Raw genomic sequence first — 14,734 nt, forward strand, 5'->3', positions numbered from 1 at the left:
AAGAGTTCAAATTGACAGTCTAAAAAAAATATATATATATGCTGTTGGTTTAGTTAAGGCATCAACTCTGTCATGTTTTCGTCGGGTTTCTGAGAATTAACCCGGATTTGTGTTTGGCTTCGGAGATAAGTGCGTGACTCTCTTGGTTGAGGGTGTCAGGGGCAAGTGGTGTGAGGGTCAGGAGGCAGTGTAAGTGGGAGGGGTGTAGGGGTGGAGGGGGTAGTGGGGTGGGAGGGAGTGGGGGAAGCCGGAGGGGGGAGAGAGAGGGAGTAGGGGTGGGAGGAGAGGTGGGGTGGGTGAGAGTAGTGGGGTGGGAGGGAGGGGTGAGAGAAGGGGTGGGAGGGGAGGGAGCAGTGGGTGGGAGGGGGGAGGGGTGGGAGGGGAGAGGAGAGGTGAGTAGGGGTGGGGAGGGGGAGAGGGGTGGGAGGGAGAGAGAGAGAGAGTAGGTGGGAGGAGAGTAGGTGGGGTGGGAGGGGTGAAAGCAGCGAGGGGAGGGGGGGGGGATTATAAAGGGTGAGAGTAGTGGGGTGTGGGAGGTGAAAGCAGCGAGTGTGGGGAGACGGTTTAGCTTACCGAGTCATTGTCCAGAAGTTAACTCTTAATTTCTTTTAGTGTAGTACTATTAGAGGTTGTAAAGGAGGAGAGGGGGTGAAGGAGGAGAGGGGGTGAAGGAGGAGAGGGAGCTGATGTAGAAAAATGGCTAAGAAGAGTTGGTGAAGAGGAGGAATGAGAGGACAGGAGGAAGAGGGGAGAAAGGAAGAAGTGGAGAGGTAAAGAAAGGTTGAAGGTAAGGGGAGGAGGAGGAAGAAGGAAGGAGGAAGAATGGTGAATGAAAAGGTAAAGGAGAAGGAAGAAGATAAGGAGGATAAAGAGATGGAAGATGAAGAGACGAAGATGAACAAGGAAGCGGAAGTAGAGAAGAGTAGGAGGGGTGATAATGAGGGAGGGAGGGAGGAGAACAGTAGACAGACACACGTGAAGGAGGGGGAGGAGGAGAAGGAGGAGGAGACTCGACCCTTACGAGTGAGTGAGTGAATGAATGAGTGTGAGGACGAGTGATTGAGTGAATTTATGAGTGAGAACGAGTTTGTGGGTGAGAATTTGAGTGTGAATTTGTGAGTTAGAGTGAGTGTGCATGAGAGAGAGAGAGAGAGAGAGAGAGAGAGAGAGAGAGCGAGCTCCCCTCTCCCCACCTGTAACAAGAGAGGGGAGAGGATATTACCGGATACAATTACAAGCAGAGACTCGAGTAAAGAAGAAGAAGAAGAAGAACTGATGAAACGTAAAGGGATTAATTATTGATGAAGAGGGAAGTAGAGAGAGAGGGAGGAGGAGGAGGAGGAAGAAGTGTCGCATTACAAGAGAGAAATATTGATAAACAGACAGAACAAGGAATGGGATAAGGAATGAAGGAGAAAGAATGACACATGGCGGAGACAGAACTGACATAGTATTGCAATATTCTAAACAGGTTACGTAAGCAGGTGAAGTAAACAGGTGAAGTAAACAGGTGAAGTAGACAGGTGTGGTAAATAGGTGAAGTAAACAGGTGAAGTAAACAGGTGAAGTAAACAAATGTGGTGTAGGCAGCCAGTAAGTGCCGGAGTGGGAGTTACGGGTCCCTTTTAACTCAGGCTAGATGGAAGTATTGCCGCCACGCTGAGCTGAGAGGACGGGTTCGACTCCCTCACTTAGACCACTCCAGCTACCGCGTCTTGTTCCTCATCTTCTCCTCATTTTCCTCATTTTTCTTTGCATCATCGTCTCTCTCATTTTCCTCTCATATTCATCATCGTCTCCCTCATTTTCCTCTCATATTCATCATCGTCTCCCTCATTTTCCTCTCATATTCATCATCGTCTCCCTCATATTCATCATCGTTCCCCTCATTTCCTCCCATACTATCATCGTCTCTATTTTCCTCTCATATTCATCATCGTCTCCCTCATTTTCCTCTCATATTCATCATCGTCTCCCTCATATTCTCTCATGTTCTTCAGTGACAGTCGATCAAGTCACCATCTCAGCATAGCCAATATTCCCAACCATCTTACCCTTGCAAATCATCGCCAGCACGAGCACATCAACATCGCCAGGCATTAACCCCCCCCACCCCCACCCCCACCCCCACCAGACGAACACTACGCCCGTCTTCTGCCCGTAGTGGCGTTCTTTTATGGGCAGAAGATGTGAAGGAATTTGGACACAACACAGAAGAGCCAATGATACGTCTTCATAGGGATGGTGTGACACTGACGCTATTTAGGGATGGTGTGACACTGACGCTGTTTAGGGATGGTGTGACACTGACGCCGCTTAACATCATCCTTTTGAGAGTGAATGATGATGAGGGTTGGAGACGCTTGAGATAACATTCAAGTGCCAATCATAAAGGACCCCCACTCCACTCCACTCCACTCCACCCCACCCACCCAACACACACACCCACCCTAAAGTGCCACTAGTACAAGACCATCAGAGAGAGAGAGAGAGAGAGAGAGAGAGAGAGAGAGAGAGAGAGAGAGAGACTCTTATACTCCTTCTGTGAGTGAGTGTTGAAGCGAAAGTCACTTGTCTGTCGTTTTTGGACTGTATATACTGAATTATTCATTTCAGCGGAGGTGTTACAAGGACCAATCACCACACACTATGCCCATAAACGCGTGGATTCTGACCCTAGTGTAGGTTTGTGTGTTGTAGCCGGCCGGTCCAATATGGAGATTGTTGACACGGGTGATAGTAGAGGAACACCTGGGAGCTGGCCAGGTAGGGCTGTGTCAACCTGGAGCTGGGGCCAGTGTTGTTATTGCTAAAAGCTGCTGACCTGTTGTACACACTTGTATAGCTTTGAGGAGGAGAGGGGAGAAATGGGAAGACAAGAGGAATAAAGGGGGGATGGAAGGGGAAGGGCATGAATAAGGGAAGAGAGAGATGAGGGGAAGGAGGAGGGAAGGGAGCTTGTGGAAAGGGAAGAATTGGAGAGGAAAGGGAGGGGGGAAGAGTCGAGAAACGTAGCAGAGAGGAAATAGGGAAATGAGTGGACGAGAAAGAATGTTGGAAGGGGAGGTGAAGGATGGAGGGGGGGGAAGGAAATCAGGAATGGATTGTGGGAAAATGGAGAGAAGAAAGGAAAGAAGAGAAAGAGGAAGGAATATTAGCGAACATGGAACCTAGTGGAAGGGTGAAGAAGCATAGAGAAAGAGGGAAGAGGGATAGATAGAGAGAGAGAAGACGTAAAAGTGATGATCGACAGGTCAGGGGAGAGAGAGGGAGGGTGGAGGAAGAGAGGGAGGAGGGGTAGAAGAGAGGGAGGGAGGGGGGTGGAGGAAGAGGGGGATTGAAGAGGTGAATAATAATCTGTTAAATAGGATTAAGGTGAATAGTGTAGATTGCCACCTTCCACCTCTTCACTTCACCACCTCACCCTGTTTTCTCCACCCTCCCTTTACACTTCACCTACCCTCCACCCACGTACAATTATACCATGCCACCACACCCTACTCCACCCAGTCTTTCACACATTACATGCACTCATCCACCCTCAAGCCGCCCAAGACCACCCACCCCACGCACACAATACCCACCCCATTCAGTTTCCTCCAGGCTATTCAAGACCACCTATGCCACCCACGACTCCCACACCGCCCACGACCACCCACGACTCCCACACCGCCCACGACCACCCACGCCCAAATACAAAGTCAGATACACTTGTCCATTGCGGGAAAGAACAAGAAATACATAATATTAATAGACACGTACGTAGCCAGGAGGGATACAGGTGGACACGTGGCCAAGGGGATACAGGTGGACATGTGGCCAGGAGGGATACAGGTGGACACGTGGCCAAGGGGATACAGGTGGACATGTGGCCAGGAGGGATACAGGTGGACACGTGGCCAAGGGGATACAGGTGGACATGGACAAGGCAGGCACCAGGTGAGGCTGAGAGATGGACAGGTGGACAGGAGTAGGATACAGGTAGACACGTGGCAATGGGGGTAGACAGATGGATACGTGGGAGGGAAGGACACGGTGGTAACATGCGTGCCAGCAAGAGGATATTGTTAGATTAATCCTCCTACCTGGCACTGTAATGAGAGCCAGTCCGGGTGTGGAGGTAATGGTGCCAGTGTAGAGGGAGGGGGGAGAGGGTAGGGAGATAAGGGGAAGAGGAGGGAGGAGAAGATAAGGGAAAGGGGAGAGGAGAGGGAATAAAGAAAGGAGGAGAAGGGAAGAAAAGGGAGAGAAAAAGAAGAAGAGACGTTGAGGGGGAGAGGAAAAGTAAAGAGAAGGAGGAGAGGAGAGGGAGAAATAGGAGGAGGAGGAAAGGGAAAAGAAAATAGGAGGAGGAGGGGAGGAAAGGGGGAAGAGAGAGAGGGAGAGGGAAGGGTAGGGGGAGCTGTAGGAAATAAGTTGTGTGTGTTCTGTTTATGTATGTATCATGTGTACATGTACTTGATAATGGCGGTATGTATGTATGTATGTATGTATGTATGTATGGATGGAGTGGGTTGAGGGGTGTAGTATGGGCATTCGAGCGTGGTGTTCATGGGTCAGGGTGCAGTGTGAGGCCAGGAGGTATGGGGTGGGGCGAGGCGGTGGGGCGTGGGGCGGTAATCATGGCGACATCAGCGGAGCGTCAGCAAACATACTGGAGAACCAGTGTTTTATTTTGGGAGGGGGAGGGGAGGGGAGGGAGAGAGGGGTGGGGAGGGGTGGAGGGGGGAGGTGGGAGGGGAGGGAGGGGGAGGGGAGAGTTGGAGGGGGAGGGAGGGGTGGAGGGGGAGGGGGGAGGTGAGGGGTAGGAGGGGGAGGTGAGGAGTTGGAGGGGAGGTGAGGTGGGAGGGGGGAGAGGGAGGGGGAGGTGAGGGGGTAGGGAGAGGAAGGGGGAGGTGAGGGAGGGGAGGTGGAGGGGGGGGAGGGAGGGGGAGGAGGGGTTGGAGGGGGGTGGGGAGGGGAGGGGAGAGAGAAGGGATTCCTGTGTGCGTGTGATATCTTTAGCGTCAACATGTCAAGGGTATCGGTGCTGGCTGGGTGTAAATGGGCGGTAGGTGTAGGTAGGTAGTGGGTGTAGGGCGGGCAGGTGGGTGACACTAATAACCAGATAGATCATTTTAACACCTGGAAACCTTAGAGGTGGTGGTGGTGATAGCCAGACCCAAATCGTTTAAGCTCCTCCACCCACCACCCACCCACCTCCGTCGTGTTGGGTGGCACTATTTTCTCTGTTAATTAGTGCCGGCACCAGCTGTATACCTCGTTACGGCCAATTATCCGGGTGGGGTATTAACCAACGTGTACTGTGGCAAATTTAGGCTGTGGTGGAGGTGGGTCGAGCCTGTGTGTGAATATTCATAGTTGGTTGACGCTGGTCATTATCACTTGTGCTATTGCTTCCCCACACTGCCCGCCAGGTGGTGAAGCGTGATGCTGGGTCAGCAGGTGTGTGTGTGTGTGTGTTGTGTGTTGTGTGTGTGTGTGTGTGTGTGTGTGTGTGTGTGTGTGTGTGTGTGTGTGTGTGTGTGTGTGTGTGTGTGTGTGTGTGTGTGTGTGTGTGTGTGTGTGTGTGTGTGTGTGTGTGTGTGTGTGTGTGTGTGTGTGTGTGTGTGTGTGTGTGTGTGTGTGTGTGTGTGTGTGTGTGTGTGTGTGTGTGTGTGTGTGTGTGATTATGAGAAATCGAAAAATACAACAGCCATGAGTTGGAAATATACAAAAGACATAAGTATATATATATAACGTGAAGTGGCGTGGGGAGATGATCATTTAACAAGGAATTTCCGTGCAGTTACAGGTCACAAGTTATCTACGAGTTGTTGATTATTTATTAAGACAATGGTTGGAATGGGACTGTTGTAGCGATCAGTACGAGGTCATATGGGCTGGATGTGGTTGTGGTGTCGAACAGCAATTCGCGGACTAGGGATCTCAGGTGGTAGCAGGTGATGGTGGCGAGGATGGTGCAACAGCTTCGTCCCAGACTGACAGATGAGGTCATGGTGATGATCAGAGAGGGTTGAGAGGGCCAGTGTAGGAGAGGGAGAGAATAATCTTCAGCCCACTACTGCAGTCTCATTGTGTACCCGTTAAGGAAGGCAGCCAGGCAGGGGAAGCATAGATGAGTGAGAAGTCTGAACGTTGTGCATACATTCATGAGCTCAGACGCAGGAACTCCGAGGGACTTGAGACGAAGGAGGATGGGAAACACAGTAACAGCAACAGCACATACAGTAACAGCAGCACCACATACAGTAACAGCAGCACCACATACAGTAACAGCAGCACCACACACAGTAACAGCAGCACCACATACAGTAACAGCAGCACCACATACAGTAACAGCAGCACCACACACAGTAACAGCAGCACCACACAGTAACAGCAGCACCACACAGTGTAACAGCAGCACCACACAGTAACAGCAGCACCACACACAGTAACAGCAGCACCACACACAGTAACAGAAGCAGCACCACACACAGTAACAGCAGCACCACACACAGTAACAGCAGCACCACACACAGTAACAGCAGCACCACACACAGTAACAGCAGCACCACACACAGCAACACAGCAGCACCACACACACAGTAACAGCAGCACCACACACAGTAACAGCAGCACCAGCAGCAACAGCACCACACATGGGCAACAGCAGCACCACACATCAGTAAAGCAGCACCACACAGTAACAGCAGCACTACACACAGTAACAGCAGCACCACACACAGTAACAGCAGCACCACACACAGTAACAGCAGCACCACATACAGTAAAGGACCACACACAGTAACAGCAGCACCACACACAGTAACAGCAGCACCACACACAGTAACAGCAGCACCACACACAGTAACAGCAGCACCACATACAGTAACAGCAGCACCACACACAGTAACAGCAGCACCACATACAGTAAAGCAGCACCACACACAGTAACAGCAGCACCACACACAGTAAAGAGCAACACCAACAGTAACAGCAGCAACACACACAGTAACAGCACCACACACAGTAACAGCAGCACCACATTAAGCAAGCACCACACACAGTAACAGCAGCAACATACACAGTAACAGCAGCACCACACACAGTAACAGCAGCACCACACAGTAACTGCAGCACCACACACAGTAACAGCAGCACCACACACAGTAACAGCAGCACCACACAGTAACAGCAGCACCACACAGTAACAGCAGCACCACATACAGTAACAGCAGCACCACACACAGTAATGCAGCACCACACACAGTAACAGCAGCACCACACACAGTAACAGCAGCACCACACACAGTAACAGCAGCACCACACACAGTAACAGCAGCACCACACACAGTAACAGCAGCACCACACACAGCAACAGCAGCACCACACACAGTAACAGCAGCACCACACACAGTAACAGCAGCACCACACACAGTAACAGCAGTACCACACACAGTAACAGCAGCAACAGCCACAGTAACAGCAGCACACACACAGTAACAGCAGCACCACACACAGTAACAGCAGCACTCACACACAGTAACAGCAGCACCACACAAGGTAACAGCAGCACCACACACAGTAACAGCAGCACCACACACAGTAACAGCAGCACACACACAGTAACAGCAGCACCACACACAGTAACAGCAGCACCACACACAGTAACAGCAGCACCACACACAGTAACAGCAGCACCACACACAGTAACAGCAGCACACACACAGTAACAGCAGCACCACACACAGTAACAGCAGCACCACACACAGCAACAGCAGCACCACACACAGTAACAGCAGCACCACATACAGTAACAGCAGCACCACACACAGTAACAGCAGCACCACACACAGCAGCAACAGAAAGCAGCACCACACACACAGCACACAGCACCACACACAGTAACAGCAGCACCACACACAGTAACAGCAGCACCACACACAGTAACAGCAGCACCACACACAGTAACAGCAGCACCACACACAGTAACAGCAGCACCACAGTAACAGCAGCACCACACACAGTAACAGCAGCACCACATACAGTAACAGCAGCAATGGACGAGGGTAGATCCATCATTGTCAGCTGTCAGACGAGTCTTTTACGTCAGCGTCATCATCCGAGAGTCTGTCCGTCTCACAGCTGTTCCTCTACCCGTCAACTATCCCTCTCCTCTCTCTTTATTCACCGCTCCTCTCATTTACCTCTCATCTCTATCCACCCCCTCTCCCTTCTCATCCCCCTACCTTCCATCCCCTCTACTCCAGTCCACTCCACCTCTCCCCTCTCATCCCACCTCCCACCTCTCATCTCCCTCCCATCCACCTCTCCCCTTCCTCTCATCCACCTCCTCCCCTTCCTCTCATCAAACCTCCCTCCCTCTCCTCCCTGCATCTTGGGGCAGAGAGGAGAGAGTAGGTGTTCGCGCCCTTTAACCCACCCTCTGCCCCACATTCTGCCCCACCCTCTGTCACGCCCCTCTTCCCCGACCCAATGCCCACCTTCACTGTGCCCCGTCCCTCGTTAACACGTCGTTATCACCAGAATCTGTCACTCACGTCACCGAGAGCTGCTGCTGCTGCTCCTTCGCCTTCGTCGTCATCATTATCGTCATCACCATTATCATCGTCATCACCATTATCATCGTCATCACCATTATCATCGTCATCATCATCGTCTTGAATACCTCATCACTCTTACCCAATCCCGTTACGTGGTATCATGTCTCTCTCTCTCTCTCGTATTTTTTCATATCTCTTTTTCTTCTTCATTTATTCACTCTTTATCCCCTGAGAAGAATCCCAACCCACTCCGCTCCTCTCTAGAACACCGCGCCCCACTCTGTCCCAAAGCCCACTCACCTTTAAGCCTTGGTGGGGTATACTATAAGTGTTGAAGTTCACACCCTCCCACCTCCGCACCTTCCCCCACGCCCTCCCCCACGCCCACACCAGCCTCCCAGGCCAACACCCAATCAGTCAGTCTCTCCTTCGCCCACACCAATCTCCTCACGCCATCATTCACCCTCTCAATCCCCCACGCCCACACCTACTCTCTCAACCATCCACACACGCCCACACTCTCTTCATCACCCCACACCTCCACCTTACGCGCCCACACCCCTGCCCACACCCACCCCACTACGCCCCCCCCCCACACACACATATTTTAACCTCATAATAACCAGTAAGTAAGATTGGCGGCGTTCATCCTAGAGAAAAAATAACATGGAGACGCCCACCTGATGATATTGCTTCACAACCCCGAGAATTTTAACGTATTAACGCCGCTTCACTAAAATCTGCATATCTGGCCGCGCGGGATGAAGGTGGTGGCGTTGATATTCACAACTCAGCCCTTTACTGGTCACTCCCACACCTCTGTAATAATAAGTAATAATTAAAGGTATATTGAAACCACAAAAGACACAAAAATGACTTTAGAGTATTAGGTATAGTGACATGGAGTTAACATACATTATGAAACACTGATGATTTGGTGGTGTGGAGTAAACACGTGGTGGTATGTTTTCTTCACCACATCTCTCGTGAGTTAACAGACAGAGGTATAGTGTAAGTTACCACAAGTACAGGTAATTCAGTGTTTAGATAACCCTACAGTAACTCACGTGATCACTTTTGTTGTCTGTTTCTCAATATCCGATCCGACCCGACCCGAACCTGACCCGAACCCGACCTGACCTGACCCTGACCCGACCCGGACCCCGACCCGACCTGACCCCTGACCCGACCCCGACCCGACCCGACCCGACCCGACCCTCGACCGACCTGACCTGACCCGACCCCTGACCCCGACCCGACCTGACCCCGACCCGTCGACCTGACCCCACCCGACCCCACTCTCGACCCTGACCTCACCCCACCCTGACCTAAGCTCATGAGTTCCCTGCTTATTAACACTACATGCTACTAGACCAGGTGTTTAAAACAATACCCTTCACACACACACACACACACACCTGACTTGTACCTGCGTATACTGTACAAGCTGCCTCAGGTGTATCAGTATCGTATCAGCAGTATCAACAAGGTGGCTGTGGGAGGGGGGTGTACACTGTGTCACCTTTAACACTGATGTACACAATATATCATGGTCAATGTGGATATCCTAAGAGTATTTATATCAGTAATACGTACGTGTGTGTGTGTGTGTGTGTGTGTGTGTGTGTGCTCAGGTAATATATTTCAAAGGAAGGATTTCTCCCGCGTATCACTCACCTGAGGTTGTACCTGCTAATTAGTATATCATCATTACCTGGGGAGGAGCCATACCGTGTAAGTCTTATTTAATAAGGTGTTGTAGAGATTTTGTAGTGAAGTGCTCTCTCTCTCTCTTCTCTGTTTTGTCCTGTTGACATCGATGGAAAATTTCATTATTTCCTCCTCGTTACCATAAAAGCCACTATTTCTGTCTAAAGTTAACATAAAGCCACTATTTCTTTCTAAGTTACATAAAGCCACTATTTCTGTCTAGTGTTAAATAAAGCCACTATTTCTGTCTAAAGTTAACATAAAGCCACTATTTCTGTCTAAAGTTAACATAAAGCCACTATTTCTGTCTAAAATAACATAAAGCCACTATTTCTGTCTAAAGTTAACATAAAGCCACTATTTCTGTCTAAAGTAGGTTTTAAGTTTTGTCTATACTGCGGATGCTTCGAGAAAATCTAATCACATTATCTCAAATTTCTTTCCTCTTGTAATCATCATTCGCTGTCTTTTTTCATTTCACTTTTTTCTTTCCTCTCTGATGAGTAAGAAGAACTCCCAAGAACCATCGACCTACATCAACAGCAACTCTTTCTCAGAACCCCTTCAGCGTCTCGTGGTACACATTTCTAAACTCACACAGGATCACCACAGAAGAACTGACCGTCGTGGAAATGACATTATTGACACTTTATGATCCTTCCTTCTTGTGTCAGTTTGCTATATGACACTGATGATTCTCCCTATGACACTGATGATTCTCCCTATGACATTCTGAGACTTTATACTAGTCTTTTCCCTGTTGTTATCTTCATCTCTGTTAGAAAAAAAAGTTCCAATGGTTTTTTTTTTTCTCTCTGTGTCCACCAGATTTGATTGGGTCCATTGGTTGCTCCCCTTCCAGTGTATAAAATAATTCTATATGTCGTGGGGGTGATGCAAATATTCCTGGCTCAGTTCATGAATCTCTATGTGTATGTCACAGATAGGAAAGGGGAAGAGCCACCTGGTGTGACTAACTAGGGAACTACTCATGTATATCCTGTCTAGGTTTTGACAACAATGTGTGGTCTAGATTTTCTAACCTATGTCAAATACACAGTAGTGCTCTGTGTCGTGTAGTGTTTGTTGGAAATATATACAGTGTCAACATTATTGGTTTTAGTTTACATTATGACGACACAGATTACATTATAACAATATCCAGTCTCATGTTGCTAGTTCTTGGACACTATACTGTGTGTGTGTGTGTGTGTGTGTGTGTGTGTGTGTGTGTGTGTGTGATTACAAATGTCTTTGTATATACAGTGTTCCAGTTGTGGTATAGGTGAATACTTGCCTACAGATACTATTTTCCTCGTATATGTCAATAGATTCTCAACCTTCAGTCTACAACAATCCAGAGAGCCTGAAACACACGTCACCAACACAACATACAGTTAGCCAATGCAGTCTGCCTTCCCTAATACGTCGAGTTGAATCAGGGCTGTACGTCGACCTTGCCGGATACGTCAGAGTCCATATAGTATCTGGGTCGAGTCAGTCCATACCCCTGTGAGGTTAGGCGGGGGTTCAGTCTGTGGCCTTGGGATACAACGCTCCAACTGTAACCACTTGACTATCAGGTTGCGTGTCAGTAGTGAAAGAATCTGTGGCTTCGGTTTTTTTATCATATTGTGCTTGTATGATTTAAGTTTTTATGTGTGTGTGTGTGTGTGTGTGTGTGTGTGTGTGTGTGTGTGTGTGTGTGTGTGTGTGTGTTGTGCTATATTACCTCCTGCCTACCTGCTCCCCCACCCCTCTCTCTCCCTCAACCACCTATTCCCACCCACCCCACCCACCTACCCACCCCACCCACCTACCTACTCAGACCATGTAACGAGGCGTGATGACGAGCGTGACTCAGGCTTTTGTGATCGTCGCCATGTGAGGATGCTTTCAGTACTTTTTTTTTTCTCTCTCTCTCTCATTCCTTCTTCTCGCTCTCTGTCTTTCTTCCTTTCTACTTTCCTCCCCACCTTCATCACTTACTCCCTCCTATCTCCCTTCCTCCATTCATTCCTTCCACCCTCCCTATATCTCTCCCTCCGTTCCTCCACCACCAACACCACCGTCAGTAAATGAAGGATTCCCGACAGCCATTTCTTGTGTGCAGACGTTGGTCCAATGACTCAAAGAGAACCCGAGTGAGAGTCTGCTGGCGTCATGCACGATCCCTCTCCATCATGCACTGCACTAGTCTCCTCCATGACCGACATCCCCGCGACGTGTGGGAGACGAGTAAGAGCGGCGGCAGATCCAGAGAAGATGGAGAGCGGTGGGGAGTCGGCCATGACGCCAGCTCCGGGAACACCCTAAAATGCATCAACAAAGCTGCTCGTAACTCGCTGGCCAGAGGATGGGAGGGATAGGGGAGAGGGTAAGGGGAGGGATGGATAGTAGTGGACCTTGAATGACCCTATTCACCACAAGAGCCGCCTCAGATCCTCTTAAAGGGCCACTGTTTGAACCTGAGCGGCTCTCAACCGAGAATTTCTTCCGATTTTTTGGCTTGAATGTGTGGCCTCGGGCGCGCGCCACGGTGTTTACGCGCCAAGACGGGGAGGCAGTTTTGGCAGGATGTGGTGTTGTGGTTCGTTGGCCGCCCTTTTTCACCTGCTTAAGTTGGCCCTCGAGTACCCCGTGAGTGTTTTGATTTGTGACAGTATTATGTTGTCGTAATTTATCGTTATGAGCCACTGTGGGGAGGAATAGTGATTAACCGAGCGTCTCCTTTTGGTTTTATCACTAAACCTGTAAATTAATTTTCACCACTTTTACACTCACAGGAAGGGAAAAACAGGGCATTCGTGTGTGTGTGTGTGTGTGTGTGTGTGTGTGTGTGTGTGCCGTCATCCTTGACTGTATATACTGTACACACTTGTACTCTCACAGATCTTTTCCGTCACATCTTTAGATTCGCTTAATTTCCCCAGACTCTGTAATGTGTGAAGAGATCGTCACCCCTGTCTTCCCCTTCCCTCCTCCCTGCCCTCCCCCTTCCCCTTGTCCTCCTCCTTCCCCTCCCTCTCACTTCCCTCTCCCGTGCCCTCCTTCCCCTACAACCCCTTCCCCAACCTCTCCTCCTCTGCCCTCTTCCTCCCCACCCTCTCCTCCTCTCACCACTACCCTTCCTGTCTGTGCCCTCCCCTTCCCTCCTCCCTTCCTTCCTTCCCTTTCCCTCCTCCTCCCCTTCCCTTCCCTTCCTTCCCTTCCTTCCCTTCCTTCCTTCCCTTCCTTCTCCCCCTCCTCCCCCTCCCTCCCTCCCTCCCTCCCTCCTCCCTCCTTCACGCTCGTCTTGTTTACCATCAAATTGCCTGAAATTTTAAAGCTTTCTTTATTAGGTGTATTAAACAAACACTTGGGCTTTTATTCCTGTAATGTTGATATAGTACAACATAAAGCCACCTAACCTAACCTAACCAACCACGAGCTTTTGTCCGGTGAGTTTACACATGGACGACGGGTATCGACTCGGGGATGACGGCGTATGATTGGCTGATACGTTGACCTATGATAGAGGAGTTGCAGTCAGAAAGAATGTAATGGTAACAGAAGTTGTATTTTACTTTCACAAATTATGTATATTTTTAATCTCTTCTTCTCGGGCGCCATGATTATGTGATTGTAATTAGTGTTATTAGTGAATTATTATTATTATTATTATTATTATTATTATTATTATTATTATTATTATTATTATTATTATTATTATTAACAACACTATGTAAGACAATAACACCTCTCTCTCTCTCCCACAGGGATGGCGACGTGTAGGCGGCGGTGACGGCGTGGGCGGGGCAGTACCTGCGTGATGAACGGACGACGGGCGTGTGTGTGGGCGTGGTGGGCGGCGTGGGCAGTGCTGATCACGCCCGCCCTGGCCGATTGGGACCAGGACTGTCCGCCCAGCTGCAAGTGTACTCACTCCAGCAACCGAAAAGTGGGTGTCTGTCTGTCTGTCTGTCTGTCTGTCTGTCTACTCAGCTACGAGTATACTTATTCCTGCAAATAAAAGAGTTCGATTAGTTTGTTTGACTGTATCTTGTGTGTTTGTTTGACTGTATCTGGTTGTGTGTTTGTTTGACTGTATCTGGCTGTGTTTGTTTGACTGTATCTGGCTGTGTGTTTGTTTGACTGTATCTGGCTGCGAATACTGTACAGCCTCACCACTCAGCTGGGAATACTGTACAGCCTCACCACTCAAGCTGGGAATACTGTACAGCCTCACCACTCAAGCTGGGAAACATTATACACTTCACAAATCTGTTCACAGTGCAAAGAAGATTGGATCATTTAATATTTTAGAAACTGGAGCGTTTTGTAACTCTCTCTCTCTCTTCTTATTCACTTGACTTTCTTTTATTCAATTCCTGCTACTTTTTTTTCCTTTCTCTCTCATATATTTCGTTTCTCTCCGTTTTTCTGTCTCTCTCTGATCTCTCTCTCTCTCTTTTGTCAAGAAGCAGAGATGGGCG

The sequence above is a fragment of the Homarus americanus genome, unplaced genomic scaffold (assembly GCF_018991925.1).
Source record: "Homarus americanus isolate GMGI-L3 unplaced genomic scaffold, GMGI_Hamer_2.0 scaffold23617, whole genome shotgun sequence".
Lineage (NCBI taxonomy): Eukaryota > Metazoa > Arthropoda > Malacostraca > Decapoda > Nephropidae > Homarus > Homarus americanus.